This window comes from Quercus lobata, chromosome 11 (genome assembly GCF_001633185.2).
Source record: "Quercus lobata isolate SW786 chromosome 11, ValleyOak3.0 Primary Assembly, whole genome shotgun sequence".
Lineage (NCBI taxonomy): Eukaryota > Viridiplantae > Streptophyta > Magnoliopsida > Fagales > Fagaceae > Quercus > Quercus lobata.
Genome location: NC_044914.1, coordinates 40,402,310 through 40,421,557, shown reverse-complemented (window position 1 = coordinate 40,421,557; position 19,248 = coordinate 40,402,310).

The following is a 19,248-nucleotide window of genomic DNA, read 5'->3' as shown; positions in this document are numbered from 1 at the left end:
ATCGTTTTGTGGACTGGGTTAAAAAAAATGTTGGTCATTTTTAGTTTTTTGTTTATGTGGGCCGATAAAATATTCTATCGACTGTAACTTGCCCTCACGCGCAAGTTCTATTTTCGACTGAGGGTTGCAAGGAAGTCATTGGATTAAAGGCTTGTGACCTATCGTTGACTTTTATTGTCAAACTTAAATTAAATTTGGGCTAGGATTGGTCCTACGAAATAAGGTAATTCAATAATTGTGGAAACTGGGCTTAGGAGGTGCATCTTTGCCTTGTTTCAAAGTTTTATTTTTATTTTTCAGCCCATAAATGATAGATTGTATTTATAATGAACTAGAGTTTACTATGGGAAGGAGAAAAGAAGGTATGTCCTCGAGCCGAACTGAGGGTTTCTGTCTCCTTAGCATACAAAGCTAATTCTTGAGTCACGTTATTACAATATCTTGAAATGGAAGTATAATAAGAAACGCATCTATTGGAATATTCAAAATGATGTCTCTAGAGGGCAATTATTCTTAGTACTCAATGTCAACCTTATATACTCTTAAATGAGAGACAGAGTCATTGGCAATTGGCATGGTGTGTGTATTTTAATGTAACTTGTAGCTAGTTTGTATTGTGGTTGTTATATCTTGCTGTCATGTTTTTTTTTTTTTTTTTTTTAAATAATTATTTTTTGGCAAAAATACCATTTTAGTTCCTACATTTTGAGGCTACAATCAATTCGGTCTTTGTTATTTTCAACTTGTAGTCAATCTGGTCTTTGCCACTAACACATTAACGAAAAATGCCTACGTGACAAATGGTATGCATTGCTAGAACACTTGATGCTTATGATATCATGGTTTAGTAACAAAGAGGAATTTGAGAGTAGCAAAATGATTTCATTCTTAGAGTTAAGAAAATGCTGCTTTTTTTGTCTAAATAAGAAAATGCTACATTTTTTATTTTTTATTTTTTTTATATAAGAGATACTGAACTTTCATTAAAAAGACTGAAATGAAATTATATCATTTGAGAGAGCATGTTTTATAAAATAAGGGCTCTCTTCAATCCAAGAAACATATTGCTCAACACCTTGAGCATATTTTGGTAACAAGTGGGCTGGACGATTACCACTCCTTCTTACATATAAGACCTTAAAACTATGAAAATTATGAAAAAAAATGAAGAAATACCATAAACTATCAGAGCTATAGAGGATGAAGGAGGTGATTTTCCAGCCACTGCTCCTATTATTATATACTCAAAACGCAGATTGGCACCTAATCTAATCAACAGATTTTCTAACTAACAATTCCATAGCTGACAAATGTGAAATTACTTAACAGTAACTTAACAAACATAATACCATGGAGGAAAAAACAAAACATGGTTGAAGAAAATTGCCCTCTCTTTCACAAGGTTATCAAGATTGAGATCCTACACGGGATTGGTGAGAAGGTTTGGGGATCAGATCGTTGGATCGGCACGAGAATCATAAGATTCTACTTTCCAATTAAAAAATATACTAAAAAAATAGTCATAATTATAATTAATTTATAATATATATTAAAGAAAAATTGAAAAAAAAAATTTTTTTGACACAAATTAGTGAAATCTATATATATTTATATATTAATAGTTAAAACTTAGAAAAAATTCAATTAAGTTTTAATTGAATTCTCAATTTTGTGCCACGTGTCCCATTTAATTTTTAATTTTGTGTCAAATGAATTATTGAATGTAAAAATTGAAGAGTACAAATCCAATGACATTCAAAATTGGATTTCAACTGGAGTCCAGATTTCCTCCATGTGTCCAAATAAGTTTTTAATTTTTGTGACAATTGAATTATTGGATGTAAAAATAGAAGAGTCTAAAATCAATTAATTCAAATCATATATATAATATAATATAATATAATATGAGAAACCATTACATATTTTAGAAATGTGTAGTTTAAAAAAAAATGTAAGCTAATACCATGTATAATTTGAATATCTTATAAAAAAAAGGTATAATTTGAACCGTATAATTATGATTATTTTTAATTGTACTCGTGTATATGCATGAGACTACACACTAGTTACTAATAAAAAGTAAAGTAACAAATTACAAATACATAAATAAAGTTCAAAATTCAAAAGATACAACTCACAAATACCAAGTTCTAAGTTACAAAACTCAAAGCATACATAATGTCGCAAAAAATAAAACAAAGCAAATAACAATATTTCAAACAACTCCGTAAAAACACTCAATCATCAAGACCAAAGTTTTAGTTATCTTGGATGAGTTCTTCAAAATAAGGTAGATCGTTATAAACAACATTTATTGTCATTTTTAGCAGCCATATCACTCGTATCATCCATTAAATAATCATCAAAATCTCTTAATGTTGCATTTGGAGATTCATTCATTTCATTTTCATTGGCATCACCAAACTTAGACTCATCACTAATAGTATGAAGTATAAACTTTTTTATCATTGTCACCTAGCCACAAAAAAAAAAATTAAATAAATAAATGAAGTTTATATTTAAAGTTTTATCAATTTAGGCTAAGGCCACTGGGCTGATCTGTTTATTACTTTTATATAAATATATATATATATATATATTTTAATCAATTTGGGGCATTTGGAAACCCAACAAAGGAGTTTTTTTTTTTTTTTTTTTTGAATTTTCCTTTATCATAGGATCTTTAGTATCGCTATGGGATCAAGATCCTATAAGATCCTAAGATCCAAATCAGAATCCTACACGAATTTGACCTTAGTAGAGATTCTAGAACGGTTTAAGAATGTTGGATCTTAGGATCGTAAGATCTTAAGATTTATATTGGGATACAAATAACCATGCTCTTTTGTATGAAAAGTATTAAATTCAACACAACAAAGTTCTCTTCACCTTCATTCTCAAAAAAATAAAAAATAAAAAGTTCTCTTCACTTTCATTCTCAAAAAAAAAAAAAAAAAAAAAAGTTCTCTTCACCTCAATACACACACCAAAAAAAAAAAAAAAAAAAGATAGAGAGGAAGAAGTTGTTAATGAAAAATTAAACTAAGATAAAAATGCACAAGCCCTAAATTACCTTCTGTTTTACACCAAATCCATGCCTAAATTGGCTTAACGAGATCACAAAATCCTTCAACCATCTTACAATCTTACATAAATCTTCACCCTCAAAATATTCTTTTGGACGCACCTTACAAAAAATACATTCTTTTGCAAGTTTGCAACATCATAATAATAATAACAATAACCCTAAATCCATGATAAAAATTTCTACTATTGCTTAATAATGAAAATGTATTAAGCCACATTCTCTAGAAAATCTCATAGTTTTACCACAAGTCAACATATTACACGAAGGAAAAAAGTTTGTCTCCAAGTTGGTTTGGACTAAAATTCCAGTAATCTATAATGTGGCAATTGATAAAACAATTCACATGTACATTTAGTCACATTAGCTATGTAACAAGTCTTACGATTTGTTAAAATAATATAAGTAGATGTTTTGACAAATGAAACGTAATGGGAATAAAAGTAGAACTGCCAATCTCATTATGAAGACCCAATTCCAAATAAGAGATTTAGATAAATGACTTGTCATAAGGCACTAAACTTAGCTCAAACAAATATGACAAAAAATTTAAACTTGTAAAATTTGAGGCAACTAAATATTCAAATATAATAAACCAAACAATCAACGCAACATTTAAATATCAAGTCTCTCAATAATACATCAAACTAAAATATGAGAAAATAAAGATTACAAATAGATCCTCAAATAATCTCACGATTACCAAGATTACAACCCTAAAAAGTACAACAAAGCAAATTTTTATAACATAGTTCTTTATTACACATAGCTTTCAATTCAGAGCTCCAATGGTCACTAGCTAGTTGTATTAAAAGAGTTCACTGCACTAATTTGAAAAGGGTGGATAAAGCGGGGTCAGTTAGCGGTTGAATAAGAGACTACATCACATAATATTGTCAATTAAAAATGTGCATTATAATGTTAATTAAAAATGTGCATTATAATAGTCAACATATTAAATTTTCCAAAACATTTATCAAAAGTAGGAAAGTAACAAATACTCTCTTAAAATATTTGCCAGATTTCAATAAGCCAAAGTTCAATTACAAAAGAACATAACTTTATAATTGGGTAAACTACATAGAAGTTATAACAATAGTAATAATAATGCACTTAGCATTAAAGTTGTTTTTCACATTCAATTTGTCAAATAACAATAAACAATAAATTAGTATATAAAATATTCGCCAAACTAAGACATGTGCCGCTTTATAATTGGTAGGCGAATCCCATGGGGGAACAGTAACCCCAAAGAGATAAATGATAACAATGGTTTCGAAGAGCAAACAAAAAAAAATGCACCACGGTATAATAAACAATATTTCGGCCGAAAACCAACTCTTAGCCTGTGCTGGAAAGGATTACAGATAGTCTAGGTGACTATTTAAAACATTTTCTTTTTCTTTAACAATATCATAAAATATTCTTATAGAACGTATCTTCTTTTATAGAAAGAATTTTTACATAAAAAGTTTCATTATTTAGAAAAGCTTCTTTCCAATTATACATATATAATGTAATATTTAGAGAGGAATCATTTTTTGAAGTCCACTTACTTGAAATCAACATATAATTTCCGTCTTGAAGGCCCTAAATAGTATAAACTAGAACCTAATAGAGGATTAGATGTATGGCTCAATGAAAATTAACACATCAATATATATGTATTTATATATATTTTTGGGTTGAATGAGAATAAATTACCTTCCCTTTTAGCCCCAATCCTAGCCCAAATTTAACTCAGGCTTAATAAGATGGCAAAATCCAGCAACTGGCTTACAATATATTACATAAATCTTCATCCTCAAAATGTTATTTTGGGACTCTCTCTCAAAAAAAAAAATATATATATATATATATATATATTGGGCCCCACTTTACCCCAAAAAAAAACATAAAATATTTTGCAAAATTAAAAAAATAAAATAAATACCCACAATTCGTTATAAAACCTTGCCAATATAGATCAACCCAAACGGATTGAGCATACATAAGATAGCATTGTTGAAGTGAACTTCGACGCTGCCCTCTTCAAACACACTAATTCTGCTGGAATTGGTGTCATCGTGCGTGACTGGCGTGGCGTTGCCCTTGGTGCTCTTTCAACGCCTACTCTGCTATCTTCATCAGTTGCTGACATGGAAGCTCTCGCCTGCCTCAGAGCGGTCCAATTTGTTGCTGAACTTGATCTTCACTGCGTGATATTTGAAGGTGATTCGGCCGCAATCATTTCTGCGGTCTCCCAGGGGATTTCACTACTCTCTTCCTTTGGAAATATTTTAGACGATGTTCGGTGTTTAATTCCTAGTTTTTCATCAGTTAAATTTAGTCATGTTAACCTCTCTGGTAATTTAGTAGCGGATGCTCTTGCTAAAAAGGCTTCGTCCAATGTTGGCTGTCAAGTTTGGATGGATGCCTTGCCTTTGGACATTGATGCTTTGGTTGACTTTGATGTCCACCAAGTATTGTTTTTGCTGTTTCAATAAAGTCTCAGGCTTGAGGTCTGGTTTCTCAAAAAAAAAAAAAAAAAAAACAATATATGTTGACTCGCACATACACGATAAAAGCAAAACTCTTATTAAGAATTAAGCTACACATACTCTAGAGGATCACAAGAAGTAAACAAACAAGAAGCAGAGATACCAATCTCACATTTCAAACAATTTTCTTTGGGGTGGGGCGCTGAATAGATTCAATTTTATTCAACACAATGAAAAAAAAAAAGGTTTAGGATTAAGAAAAAAAAGAGTTCTCAAAATCTTAGCAATTACCACCTTAAAATCCTAAACTTAACTTCACTTTAGGATTTAAAAAAAGAAGAAGAAAAGACTAACCTAAAAATAAATAAATAAAAACGCAAGCAATCTAATTCAACTTTTTTCTTTGATTAATGAATTTTATGTCGAATTTGTTTATATTGCTATCATTAATAAAATTTTAATTCAACATATGTGGATATTAACTTGTTTATATTGTTATTAATGAATTTTATCTTTTATGCCGAATTTTTTATTTGCTTTCATATGTGCCTAAGATTTTCTTTCTATCTTATTCTTTTGTTATGTTTAGAATTTATTTTCTTTTGAGTATTTGGGTTAATCTCCATATTTATATCGACATTGTTATGTTTAGTTTTTGAGTTGAAATTTCTACTATAATTATTATTTTTATATTGTACATGGCAAATAAAGCATTTTGCAGAAAAATCAAAGCTGCAACCAGTCTTCCAGTCCAAGGAACGATAAATTTTTATTTGGTATGTTATATATAAATCTGTTGAATTTGGTTTGGTTTTGAAGTAGAATTTGGGGATTATATAAATTTTGAATTTTTATCTCTTGGGGTTTTTGGTATTTGCATCTCAGTAGGTTGATCTTAATTCTTCACCTTAAATGCTTTTTATTTGGATTCATGTGATTTTTTTTTTTTTTTTTGTTTTCTTATTAAAAGCTATGATTTTTGGTTGATTAATTATTTGTTTGGATAATTTCAATTAATTATTTGTTTGGATTCAACATAAAAGGTAATGGAATTAGGTATTATAATTTTGATATTATTCCATGTTTTGAATTGTCTATATTGTTATTATTACGAGAAAGTCATATTGCTAATCAAATTTGAAACTTGATGTGTCTTCCTTATGTCATGGTCTTTGTTTATATATTTGCAGTTTATATTAGTTTTGAGTGTGTATATATATAACTACCGGGAGTTTTACTTTATTAATTTAAGAATTGTAACTTACTTTGGAGGTTTCGTTAACTATGCACTTGCAGCTCAATAACGTTCAATGTTAGACAACACTTCTAAACTATGGAAAAATATAGAAGTTAAATATTTCTTCATTTATTTTAGAGTCAATAGTTTTTTCGTGCATTGCACGAGTTAGCGACTAGTTTATAAATTATAACTGAGGAAGAGATATATCTTCATTATGTAATTTTTTTTCTCCAAAAACTATTGCATTAGTCATTGCAATTGTCTTTTATGAGTCATTGCGGAAAGTAAAGTAGTTTCACATATGATTGTGGTAGGAATTTTTTGGGAAAAATGCCTATACACTTCCTAAACTTTCAACTACTGGCCAAAAGACCCCCTCAACTTTTTTATTGGCCAATTTACTCCTTAAACTATTCACAACTGCCAAATTAATACTTCAATTAGTCACACGTTAAAACACTAACAGAATAAGCAAATGTGACTCGCGCGACTTTTAAATACAAACTTAAAATAACCCAAACGTCCAAAACCCAGCGGAAAGAAGAGAAGAGAAGAGAACTAGGTCCAACAGAGAGAGAGAATCCACACCGTTGAAAGCCACTGCCGAGCTTCTCCCCGCTGTCTTGCCGCCCTTGTCCTGGCAGCGCCTTGGTGGTTCCGCCGCACTGTTCAATCTAGGTATGTCTTCTTTTTTCTTTTTTGTTTCCTTCCTTCTCACATATTGCTATTTAAATCTTCTAAGAGCTTTTTTTTTTTTTCTTTAATCTCCATGTGCGAATTTTTATAGTAAAAATTCTTGTTTTGGTTTAATTTTTGGGTTGGCTCTCTGTGAAATTCTTGATTTTTTACTATCTCCATGTGCCTTTCACCAACTGTTGCATTTGACTATGCCATAGAGCTGTTTGATTAAATGCCTGAGAGAGATATGGCTACTACTAAGGGGGTTTGGTTGCTTGGTTATCCAATTTTCCAAATATGCTGGCCTTCCAAGTTTCCCTTGCAACCCATTTGCTACAAAAACATATCAAACACAATAATTGGTTCTGTAATGATCCAGAAGCCAATAACTAAATCTTCAATTAGAGAAATTTCATTAATTTTGTCATTGGCAAATATGCCCTGGATCCATCCAAGAAATAATGCAGAGCTACATAAGGATTGATCATAAACATCCAAAATCCTGTTTATGAATCCCTTGGCATTTTTAGTGTGTTCCAATTTGGTCCAAACCTGTCATGTCTAATTACACTATAGAATTAGTGTAGCACTTTTCTTTTTTATTATGAGAAGATAATGTAGTTTTTCCATATGTTCAGGCAAGGTCACTTTGTAAGTGAGCCTTACTATCTTAATATCTTAACAACCATCTCATGCAACATTTGCAACGACCAAGCAGTTGATAATGAAGATTTTACCTAGTTTGATCCAAATAAGTTTATTTTTTATTTATTTATTTATGATAATTCAATAGTTGGGATAGAGGGAATTTGATCGCCGATTGTCTTTGTAACTCAACTAATTTAAGGTTTCTAAATACTACTAAATATGGATCCATTAAAAAGAATATTACTAATTTTTACGTTTTTCTACTGTTGCTGGGTGCAGGTGTTTTTTTTTTTCCTTGAAGATACTGGGTGCAGCTAAGTAATATTAATATATAAATTATAAACTTTCTAACAATTTCAAGTTATATATAACAAATTCAATAATTAATTTTTATATTTTAAACGTGTCATTATTTCTTTAAAAAAAATGTGGACAATATTATCATGAGCTTTGTAACTTAATTGGTTGGCACCAAAAGATGTGAATATTATTATTTGGAAACTTGTAGCTTAATTAGTTGACACCTCTAGTATTTACTTGACAGTTCAAATCATCTCATCTCATTGTAACTTTCAAATTATCAAAAGAAAAATATTTGGATTTTTTTTTCGCTTTTTAAAATGTGTACATTCGTGCATCAATTGTGGATATTTACTTAAAATAATAGAGGTAAATGAGTGTAAGATAATATATATATATATTTATATGTTTAGTATAGAGGTAAACCTATCGGGAAAGTGGCCAGTGACACACCTCTTATTTTTATAACCTTTTAATGAATTATGTTTAGTATATTGCCAATATAATGGTGCTAGACATTTGTCCCATGTGTGATAATAGCTTATCAATTTGATGATTTTGCTAACCTAACTAGAATCAAGCACCTCATTACTGACTTAAAACAGAGCAAGGCTTTCTGGATTCTCTAGTTTAGTGTTAAAGTTATGGTTTTTTTTTTTTTTTTTTTTTTAAATCTTAGGACTCCATGAGGTTTAGCTTCCCCGCCTTAAGGGTCTCGGTGTAATGATTCCAGCCATATGGTCTACTAACTAAGCCACCATACAAAACAAAAAAGAAAGAAAAAGGAGCACAACAAAGCAAGTAAAGAAGACAAAGCAAATTGAGTTGGTATTTGTTGCTGATTATTATCCCATCTTTGAACAATTCCTCGCTCCATTTACTTTTTCCAAAGTTTATTTGTTTGATTAGTAGCAACCATGCATATTGTAATATTTTGAATTATGTGAATTGAATTAGCAGCAATCATGCACATGTGTATGTGCAATTTGTTATATTTTTTTCCCACTATTCTATATATATATTTTTTAAATTTTTTTTTCTCTAACTCTTCTATTAATGTTCTTGTTAATTTTGTATTGTAGCCATGGATAAATGTCCACTGTCACTCCCTGGAAATTCACCTTCTATGCCAAATGTACAAGCCCCTCAATCCCAATATGATTCTATTGAGGCTGATGGCCAATCTAAAATTGTTAATGTTCCAATTGATGTGGAGGATGACGAAGATTACAAGTTGAGTGATTTTTCTGAATCTAATGATATAAATGAAGATTTTGATATGGAGGATGATGGAATCAATAGAGCAATTGGGGGCAAGTAGCTTGAGGGAGTTTGGAATGGTGAAGGAGACTTGATCATGGGGATAGTGATGAGCTAAGGAGTGCAAAAGGGTCATCTGATGATGAAGGGAATTCAAGGCCTAGGTTCCTTGAGTTTAACCAACGCATTGGCATGGAGAATGTATAGCTACTGAAGGATCAAAAATTTGCATCACATGTAGTCTTCAAGGAGGCACTAAAGGAGTGGTGTATTAAAGAAAAACATGATTTTGAGTATAAGCAAAATGATAATTGAAGAGTGACAGCTGTATGTAAAAAAAATGTGGTTGGAAGATACATGCATCCCAAACACAAAGGGGAGATGCCTTTCAAATCAAAAGTTTTAAGAGCATACATACAGGTGGAATAGTAAGATTTCTTCAAGGTGGCTAGCCAATAAATATTTGCCATTTTTTAGAGATGATCATACTTGGACAGCAAATGCATTGAAGAGTGCAGTGTATAGGGACCGTGAAGTTGATGTGACTTTGGACCAATGTTATAAGGCTAAGAGAATGGCCTTCAAGATGATATGTGGTGTTAAGGAGAAGCAGTATGAGAGATTTTAGGTCTATGCAGCTGCAATTAGGAAGTGGAAAGTGGGTAGCACCGTGAAGATACAAACCACGAATGATATGTTTAAGAGAATGTATGTTTGTCTTGATGCTTGCAAAAGGGGATTCTTAGTAGGTTGTAGGCCACTTATTGGGATAAATGGTTGTTATTTGAAGGGACAACAGGGGGACAGTTGCTAGTTGCTGTTGGGAAGGATAGGAATGATAATATCTTCCTAATCGCTTATGCTATTGTTGAAATTGAGAAAAAAAAAATCTCTTGGACCTAGTTTCTACAATGTCTGTTGGATGACATCGGACATGTGGATGAGAATGGATGAGTCTTTATCTCAGACTAATAGAAGGCAAGAAACACTTAATATGCATGTGAATTATTTATTTATTAAAAAAAAATATCATGATCTATAACCTGAATATGAATTACCAATGTATATTTTTGCATATTTTATGGCAGGGATTAGTAGAGACCTTTAAGGATTTGATGCCTAATACAGAGCACAGATTTTGTGTTAGGCATTTACATGCAAATTTCAAGAATGATTTTCCTGGGAAGTTACTCAAAGATGCAATGTGGAGTGTTGCTAGGGCAGCAACAAAGAATTCTTTTGACTTCCATATGGATGAGTTGAAGAAGCTAGATATGAAGGCATATGAGTCGCTCGTGAAGTTAGATGTGAGAACATGGAGCAGACATGCTTTTAATCCAAGAAGCAAGAGTGACACTCTAATAAACAATATAGCAGAGTCTTTCAATGCTTGGATTTTGGGGCCTAGGGATAAACCAATGTTGACAATGATGGAGATCATAAGAGTGATGTTGATGCAAAGGTTTCAAACCAAAAGAGATCATATGAGAAGGTATGAAGGGAGAGTTTGTCCAAGAATCAATAAGAAGTTTGAGAGGATAAAAAGTGAGGTTGGACATTGCATTTCTCGTTGGAATGGAGAGTCCAAATATGAAGTGGAGTATATTTATGGTGGAAGATATGTGGTAGACTTGAATGAGAGGACTTGTGGCTGTGGAGATAGGGATTGAGTGGAATCCCATGTTTTCATGCTGCTGCTGCAATAATTAAGCATGGAGAGCAACTTGAGACTTATGTAGACATTGCTTACACTAAGGAGACGTTCCTAAGTTGTTACTAATGGATGGTAAGCCCACTTCCAAGCCATGAACAATTGCCAAAAACACCCTATGACCTAATCAAGGCCCCAAAATTTACAAAGAAAGTAGGCAAGCATAAGAAGGTAAGAAAGAGGGAGGAAGAGAACCTATTAATGCATTTAGGGTGAGCAAGAAAGGATTTGCCATGAAATGTGAGAATTGTTTTCAATGGGAACATAATCAAAGAACTTGTAAAGCTCCTGATAACCCCAACAAGAAGGCTTATAAAAAGAAAAAGAAAGGGCAATCAAGAGAATCATCTACATCTGAAGCTAAAGGGAGTAAAAAATTATCGGTAAATTTCAAGTACTACTTTGTTGAACTTTTCATCCAAATTTCAAGTACTACTTTGTTAATCTTTTCATCCAAATTTCAAGTACTACTTTGTTGAACTTTTCCAGCCTTTTTGGCTTTTTATAGAGTACTCAGCAATCAAATATAGGTATTCAACAATCAAGTCAAAGTGGTACAAAAGACAACACTAGTGGAAGCAAGAAGGACAATGGAAAGGCTAATGTCTAGTGGCAGTAAGAAGATAAATAATTTTTTAGTTTAATATTTTTTTTAGTGATACACGGCCTTCTAAAAATACTAATGGAGCCAATATACTTTTGTTTTTCAATATTGCTAAAAAAGTGTAATTATTGATTCATTGAGTGTTATTTTTTTTGGCAAACAATATACTATTTGTAAACACTTATTTGATATTTCAATTCATGGCATATTGAGATCCTTTTAAGAATACTGATGGAGCTGGTATACTTTTGATTTTCAATATTATTGGAAAAGTGTAATTATTGATTTATTTTCTTAGAGTTATTGCATAAAGTTCAATTCATGGCAGATTGGGACACATTCATTTTTTGGTGGTGGTGTAGAGGCTATGAGTTTGAGAATTGCTGAGTAGTATATTGATGCATTTAGAAAGATTGCAAAGGAGAGCACCACAGTGCTCCTACCTAGCAATGTCTTTGAACCTTCTGGCATGATGGCTCAATCTCCCAACACATTTTGTCAAAACCAATTACCATGTATGGAACTATGTCATTGAAGAACATTGTGTAGGGGCTGAGTGCCATTGTTGGGTTTAGGTGAATTTGATAGGTTTCTGTTATTCTTTGGCCACTCTTGTTGTTGTTGCTGGTTCCCCCACTCCCCCAGGCATGATTTTTGTGTTGTTTAGGATACTTGATTTAGCCTAAACATCAAGTACCACTCTTATTGTTTAGGCTAAAAGTCAAAACCAATTACCATGATTTTTGCTGGTTGCCCCACTCCCCCAAGAATCACAAACATGATTTAGGCCATGTTCTACAAGGAATTATATGAATTCATGCATATAAATATCAGAGTTATCATGTATCTAAACCATCTAGCTAGCGCACAAGTGGTGACATCCATAACATGATAGCTAGAAGCTCCCTTCTTTTACCATCACTTTTGCAGAAACTAAAATCGAATAACTTGTTCTTAATCGGATCAAGAGACAACCAAGCAGAAATAAATCAAATGAATGCCCCATATGGCAGCAAAAAATAAATATTAATATTTTCATATCAAAATTGTACGACACCCCAAATTGCCACATTAACCCTTAGTTCACTCAAGCCAAACTAGAACTGATGCTAATGGCTAATACTTAACATACAGCTCAAAGGGGATAACTTGATATCTCAAATTTGGATTGGAATAATGAAATATTGAACCAAAAGAAAATAGATAAAAAAAAGGCAAAATCAAATATAATTCAAATTAGCATCCAAATCACTAAAATGTAAAAGAATTTATATATGAAGAACTTGTGTTAGGACATATGTGAAACTTGTTAAGAGCATATGTCATATAGAACTGGCAAATCCTTTGACAAAACGCACTTTATTTGTAATTGGATAGATCTAGGGTGTTTAATACTTCAAAGAACAAGAGTTCAAGTCTAATATTGAAGCCATGCAAATCTGTCCAAGAAATAAGTGAAGAAGGGATGTTCATTAAAGTTGGATAGATTCCGATAGATAGCTCGACAGATGTATTTATCGAGGTCTCGACAGATGTATCTATTGAGGTCTCGACAGATGTATCTATTGAGGTCTCAACAATTGTTGACAAATACAGTATCTATTGAGAATTACGAAATTCAGATTTCCAAATCTAGTTTTCGGCCCATGCTGACATATATGTGTAGGATTTCTTTTCTCACAATCCTAGACATATATAAGGCTTATTTTAAAGGTTGTCACATATGCGAATATGAGGAGAACACATGCAAAAGGTGACTGAGTGCCTTATTCTCTCTGAAAGAAGCTATTGCGTCTTTGTGCCTTAAGGTTTTATAACCAAGTGCTTCTTGATTTTTATTGTTAATAAAGTGAAAAACTTTGCAACCAACAATCTTCTTCAAGTTGGTGTGTTAGTCATGTACTGAGAGCCGTGCATCATTAGTTAGTTACGTATTGGGATTCATGCAAAAAGATGGAGTTCATATACTAAAGAGTTTAGAGATTCTGAAGCGAAAGAAGGTTTCTACTGTAAGTTCATCTACGAGAATTGTAGAGTCTAGGGACAAAGGTTTTGTACTAGATCTGAAACTTCTCTTTATTATAGTAGATTGCTTTTCAGGAAGGTTTCCCCCAAGGTTTTTTACTATGAAACTAGTTTGGTTCATTGGTTTTCCTGAGTCATCATATCTTGTTTTATTTACTTTTCTGTTGTGCATGATTTTGACATGATATTGATGTTAGTTTTTTTTAACAAGGTTTATTCATAATAAATCTAAGTAACAACTTGAGTTTAAAATTTGTTAATTCTATCAACCAAGGTCTGAATTTCCCAACAAGTGGTATCAGTTAGAACGGGTACACTCTGATTGGATTAATTTCCTGAGTGTAATCCTTAACTCTCGTTGTCATGGGTCGTAGACAATCTCTTTTGATTCCTACTTTATTTGATGGCACTAATTATGCATATTGGAAAGTTCGTATGAAAGTTTGTATGAAAGTTTTTCTGCAGCCTCTAGGTGAAAAAGTATGGCAAGCTATTGAAGTTGGTTGGATTAAGCCTAAGAAAGCATCGGTGGATTAGGATGAAGCAACAATCAAAGTGGAAAATTTCAACAGTAGGGCCTTGAATGATTTGTTTAGTGGGGTGACCAATGAGGAATTCAAGAAAATATCATTCCCGGAAGTTGCCAAGGAAGCATGGACCATTCTTGAGACCACCTATGAAGGTACCAAGGCAGTAAAGATTGTGAAGCTTCAAAGACTCACTAGTAGTTTTGAAGAAATAAGGATGGAGGAGGATGAGACCTTTGATGAATTCTATGCTAAACTCAAGGATATTGTGAATTCTACTTTCAACCTTGGAGATTCTATAGCAGAATCCAAAATTGTTAGGAAAATCCTTAGGTCCTTACCTAAAAGATTTCATCCCAAGATCACTGTCATTGAAGAAGGGAAGGACATTGATCAAATTCCTTTAACTGAGCTTGTAGGGAACCTTCAAACCTATGAGATGAGAATAGGTTTAATGGGAAAAAGTGGAAAGAGCAGAAACTTGGCTCTTAAGGGTATAGAGGAAGAGATTGATGACTCTAAAGATGAAAATGAAAGCAAAGATGATGATAAGGATGAGGATCTAACTTTCATAGTTAATGAAATTATCAAGCTTCTTCAATTTAGGAAAAAGAATAAGGACAAACCTCCTAGGAAATCTAAATCGTCTAGGAAGGGTAAGAGTAAGAAACCCCTCATCCAGTGCCATGAGTGCAAAGGTTTTGGTCATATGAGGATAGAGTGTCCAAACTACCTTATGAAGGAAAAGACCAAGAAGTCAAAAGATAAAGGGTTGGTTGCTACCTGGAGTGATACTGAGAATGACTCTTCTAATGAGTATATGGATGAATGTGGCCACTTTATGGCTTTTGCTGCCACAATTGTAAGGTGATTGTGGAGAGTGTTAGTGTCAGAGAGGATTCTTTTGATGATGAAGTACCCAAGAAGTTGACCCTTCAGGAAGCCTATGATAAGCTATGCACTGAATTTATAAAATCTGAAAAGACTTCTTATCATTGTAGAAAAACGCTTAATGAGGTAAAAACTAAAAAAGCTGATCTATTAGTCAAATTAGATGAGACTACAAGGTTGGTTGAGACTATAATTGTGGAGAACACCTCATTAGATGAGAAAGTCAAGAATCTTGAGGTAGAGCTTAGTCAAGCTAGAACTCAAATAGAGAGGATGTCTAGTGCAAAGCTTGATGAGGTATTGAGTGCTCAAAAGCCTAGTTCTGATACGACTGGCTTAGGATATGCTATTTCCTCCTGCCCCTCCTCTTTCATGGCTTCTGAATCAAAGACTGTCTTTGTGCTCTAATATGAGAAAGGTGATAAACGTATGAAATCCATAACTGATTTGTCTAATTCTAAATCCTTTGTTAGACCTCATGTTTGTCACCATTGTGGTGTTTCTGGACACATTCGTCCTAATTGCTTTAAGTTGTATCCTCAAAAGCAAGTGTCCAAACGGTCATAGGTTTCCTCTCAAGGGTCTACACCTTTGTTTGGAGAGTTATTAAAATTTTTGAGCTTTTTAACTCAATTTTAGGAGTGTGTTAATTCTTCTATGTCCTTTAGTAAACATACTAGGACACGTGCTTTTTCATCTTCACGGCCAAAGACTCGTGCTGTGTGGGTGAGAAAGTAGCCTAAGACTTAATTGTCTTTTCTGTTGTCCTCTGTTTTAATTCTTTCCATTTAAAATAGGAATTTCTTACTTGATTTCTTATCTGTTTTTGGAATCATGCTTTCATGCATCTACACCTTTCTTTCATGCTTTCATGGTGTTTGTCTGTTTTTATTTGGTTGTTTAGTCGTTATTTTGTTTATTTTTTTAAAAATAAAAAGAGAAAAAAAAAAAAAACAAAAACAATGTGTTTTTGTGTACATTGGAATTTGTGTACCTTGGATGGCCATTTGAAACAAAGTTGTCTAACCTTTGTATTTTTTGTAGCTTAGATGAGCATCTCTATACACAACTAAGCAAGTGAGGTTTGTGGCTCGTGTTTATGATAAGTAAGATTAAGTAGTCTCTTGTACTTAATACTCATATCATTCTTTTTGACGGAAAGGATTAAAAAATCCTAAGAGAAAGGCATAAATAACTATCTTACCACTAAAACCTGCCAATAATGAATGACATCTGTATGCTTCGGCATAGCAAAATTGTGAAGTTTAAAGCTTAACATAATCAGGTATTTCTTCTTTATCTCTTATATGTCCATGCATGATATGCTCAAAAAGAAAAATATGCAAAAAAAAAAAAAAAAACAAACAAAAACAAAAACAAAACAAAAAAAAAAAAACAAAAAAAAAAAAACAAAAAAAAAAAAACAAAAAGAATCAAAATGCTTTTAAATATGGTTGCAAGCATGTTTTTAGGAGATGTGGGAGTTATAAAATGTACCTCGAAGGTGATAGTCCCTATCAAACAGTTATGATTGTGTTTGAGTTAAATTGATTTTCTCATATCTCAAATCGTCATAACATAAAACACTTATACACTCTTGCGATGTTTTCACACACAACACGCAAAATTATTTATTACTTTTGATACATATGCAGGTACAATGTGATTTGACAATCACAAAGAATACATGTGTTAATGTATGCTCATGAATTTGTCTTAACTTGTTTTTGAAATATAAAATTAGTTAGACTTGTTTATTTTGTGTGTGTGTGTTTTGGACATGTTGATTGGATCCTTGTTTGAGTAGCTTGCTTGTTGCATTCATCTTTATGTGTTTTTCCTCCTTGAAAAACCTCTTTTCTTCAAGCTCGACAGCTTCTCGACAGATCCTCAACAAATTCACTTCTATCGAGCCCCTCTTTCTTCTTGACTCAACAAAAGTTAGCGCAATCTTGATCCATTGAGATTTCTGGACTTTGTCTTGATAGCTTTTCAACCGCTTCTCGATCCATCGAGAAACTTTATGTTTGGCTGACACATCCTTGACAGCTTCTCGATTTGTCGAGACCCTCTTGCATGCATTGTTTTTCACATGTTTTGCATCTTTCTATTATCTTGTCATCCATAGCATCTTTGTTCATTACATTTATGCATTTATATAGACTTCTTGTACCCCCTTAATCATCTTTATGTTTCTCGAGTGAAGTTTTATAGCTTCTTGTACCCTTTGTCAATCATGACAAAAAGGGGGAGAAAATATGGTTTCTTTTTAAGATTTTACATGTTAGGGGGAGAAATACATTCCTTTGTAAGGGAGAGATGTGTTTCATCTTGTTAGGGGGAGTGCTTACCTCCTTGTTGCTGTAGGAGCTTCTTTTAGCATCTCGTACACCAGTCTTGTGACTATTTTTACATACAAAGTGTTTATCTTTGAGATATATATATATATATATATATATGATGTATGCTTTCTTCGCTTATCTCTCCATGTGTTGTTTCTTTTCTCTCTTTATACGCATGTTTCTTTATGTACAAAATCTTTATTTTTGTTTCATACATGATGCCTTAATGAGTTTTGTTTAAGTATTTTAGAACGATAGGTTGTGAAAGTCTATCATGTCGTAACTCTCTTTTTGCAAAGTTTTTCAAGAGTTTGTAGTAGGGATAGATTTACTTTGTAATACAACAAGTGGTTATGAGTTGAGTGATTTATGACTTCTCTCATACTTCATTTGTTTGTTGTGGTTTTATCACAGATTGCCAAAGGGGGAGACTGTTAGGACATATGTGGAACTTGTTAAGAACATATGTCATATAGAATTGGCAAATCCTTTGACAAAATGTACTTTACTTGTAATTGGATAGATCTACGACGCGTTTAATATTTCAGAGAATAAGAGTTCAAGTCTAGTATTGAAGCCATGCAAATCTGTCAAAAAAAAAAAAGTGAAAAAGGGCTTTTCATTAAAGATGGATAGATTCTCGACAAATAGCTCGACAAATGTATTTATCGAGATCTCGACAGCTGTCGATAGATACAGTATCTATCAAGAATTACGAAATTCAGATTTCTAGATCTGTTTTTCGGCCCATGCTGACATGTATGTGGAGGGTTTCTTTTCTCACAATCCTAGACATATATAAGGTTTATTTTAAAGGCCGTCACATAAGAGAACATAAGGAGAACACATGCAAAAGGTGACTGAGTGCCTTATTCTCTCTGAAAGAAGCTACTGCATCTTTGCACCTTAGGGTTTTGTAACCAAGTGTTTCTTGATCTCCATTGTTAATGAGGTGAAAAACTTTGCAACCAACAATCTTCTTCAAATTGGTGTGTTAGTCACGTACTAGGAGCCGTGCATCACTGGTTTGTCACGTACTAGGATTCGTGCAAAAAGGTGGCGTTCATATGCTAAAGAGTTCACCAGTTCTTAAGCAATAGAAGGTTTCTACTGTAAGTTCATCTACGGGAATTGTAGAGTCTAGAGACAAATGTTTTTGTACTAGATCTGAAACTTCTCTTTATTATAGTGGATTGTTTTTCGGAAAGGTTTCCCCCTAGGTTTTTTACTGTGAGTAATACCCCAAACATAAGTTCGGTAATTGGGAAAGTTAACTTTAATAATTATATAAATATATATATATATATATATATATATATATATATAAGGTATTGTTTTTATCTCAACAGGTCATAGGTATAACTAGTAAAAAATAAATATTAAAAAAAAATTAAAAAAATCTCAAAGAGACAGACCAACCTTTGGTGAGATATAGTTTTTCTTAATTAAATTCATGA